At 35.9% G+C, this 2,468-nt stretch overlaps 1 pseudogene; it reads right to left on the bottom strand.

Annotated features, from left to right (window-relative positions):
* Positions 1-320: 320 nt before the first annotated feature.
* Positions 321-1,874, bottom strand: LOC124892609 (annotated as a pseudogene).
* Positions 1,875-2,468: the final 594 nt, after the last annotated feature.

Below are 2,468 nucleotides of genomic sequence, written 5' to 3'. Positions count from 1 at the left end.
CAACTACATTAGAATCAGCTATTGTGACAAAGTAGTGACATTTTTTTTTTTTTAAACCAACATTAGTATGGCGAGACTCATAAAGAGATATTTAGTTGCATCATTCAACAATTATGTTTTGTTTCTATTATGTTCTTAAGTTTTACAAATTAAGCACAATTCTTATAAAACAATCAACGACAGAGCACTTTACTAAAATGGAAAACACAAACAACCATAAACTTGGTAGTTAAGCAAAAATAAGAAAAGCAATTGACCTTGAGACAAAAACTTGACCTGGAATATACTTATCATACTTCCATCCTGCAAAGAAAAGCAGATTACATCTCACTGATTGCTGGGTTCTGGTTTAGATAGTTAATATTACTAGCAAGTGCAAGTCCCTGAGCCCAGTCCCTCTTGATTGGGGTACCTATAACACTACATATTTTGTAGATCTCATCTGTTTCACTGCACCCATAAAAATAAAAGCGTACAACCAACTGTCATCAGAAAATATAAGGGTTGCAAATGATACTTCACAATCCAGCAACCCTCCCCCCTCTTCTAGATAAATTTCTATGCATGTTGTAAAGCAATACATATTAAAACCGCATATGCATACCTTGTTTTATTTAGTATATGATCAACCCATCAATCGATATCGAAATCATGCAAAGCAGCTGCAAGCCTACCAAAACATTCCAACAGTATTTTCTTAGTATCAATATATTCATTTTGATACATTAGGGCTTTGAGATAACTTCCTTCGCATGGAAAAAATAAGAAATCAAGAAAACATACCCAAGAAACCAAGTTTTGCTCACCGGAAGATTTTGTATAGTCAATCGCTCTCCTGCCGGTGATTATCTCCAGAAGAATGACCCCAAAGCTGTAAATATCTGACTTGAATGTTAGTTGGCCAGTCATAGCATAATCTGGTGCACAGTATCCATATATTCCCATCACTCTGGTGGAAACATGAGTTTTGTCCCCACTAGGACCAACTTTAGCCAAACCAAAATTGGATAATTTTGGGTAGTACTCCTCACCAACCAGAATATTGGAGCATTTTAGATCTCGATAAATTATAGGAGGTGTCATCTTGTCATTTAAATATTCCAGGCCTCTTGCAGCACATGCAGCTATCGTCATTCTAAAGTTCCAATCAAGAGGTTTCTAACTTGGCCAGGCGTCTGCACACGTTGGAAGAAGCAAAGCGAATGGACCCATTACAAAGTTGAAAGAGATAGGCATGTTTATCATATGGACGACGCTTAAGACTGGAAGAACGTAACATGAAGTAGACAATCATAACATATCAAATAGATGATCTTCCAGTGAACCAACAGCCATGTACTCATACACCAATAGCCTCTAATCTCCCTCGGCACAACAGCCAATTAGTTTAATAAGATTAGGATGGTCAACCTTACTTAGTGTCTGTACTTCAACAACAAGTTCCCTAACTCCTTGACATCTATTTAGATCGAGTTGTTTGATGGCTACAATCTGCATTAGAAAACGAAAATAGACTCAGGCCACCAATTATTCCTGGTGTTAAACCACTCACTGTAAATGGCCCTGCAAATATTGGAGGGCCTATAAATTCATAAAAGAAGGATAGTATTCAAATATAAATACAACTTTTACAAGCCTATCTACTCCACTAGACCAACAACACACATTCTTTATAGGTTCCCAACTTATAACTCCTATATAATTTGATTTCTTTATATAAATATTAGTTCCATACAAAAGTTACTCGATTCCCGAAACTCCCAGTCGGCACCCTGAATCTGTCTTTGGGGCTGACCACACAATTACTGAGGAACATCATAACAAACTCTTGACTGAGCTAATGATTTTGTACCCTTTGAAAATTTTTCCAAAATCTGCAAAATTGAACTTTTTTCTTTCTTTCTCCTCTTTGTTTAATTTCTTCTTGATTTAAAGTTCAAAATTAAGCTCCTCATTATAGAAGTTGAACAAAGAGATGGACAAATCATGGCTTTGAACAATAATGGATTCAAATTATTTGCCTCCACTATATCAACTATTCCCCTGTCTGGTTACTCCCTCTTTTTCTATCACTCTTTTTCTAAAGTTTCATCATTTTTCTATTATTTACTTAATTCCAATAAGACTATAATTGGAAATTGGGAGGGGAGGAGGAGCAAGGATAAAGCTGTCTCTGTGTGCTATAGGTTAGGGGTTCAAATCCGTGCACTCAATCACTAATGCTTACATTAGGATAGACTGTCTACATCACACCTAAAGGGATGCGGATCTTCTCGAAACTCTATGTGAATGTGAGATGCTTTTTGTACCGGGCTAACCTTTATTATAGAAGGACATTAGCCATACCTATTGGATACTCTACAACTTTAACCCCTGAGTCTAAAGTATTATGCATGGACTTATAAAATGTATTTTTACAAACAGGTTAGTTATAATAATTATATCCAATAATTATTTTCTTCAGGATA

Source organism: Capsicum annuum, unplaced genomic scaffold, assembly GCF_002878395.1.
Source record: "Capsicum annuum cultivar UCD-10X-F1 unplaced genomic scaffold, UCD10Xv1.1 ctg48837, whole genome shotgun sequence".
In the NCBI taxonomy this organism is placed as follows: Eukaryota; Viridiplantae; Streptophyta; class Magnoliopsida; order Solanales; family Solanaceae; genus Capsicum; species Capsicum annuum.
This window is presented reverse-complemented; position numbering and strand designations above follow the sequence as displayed.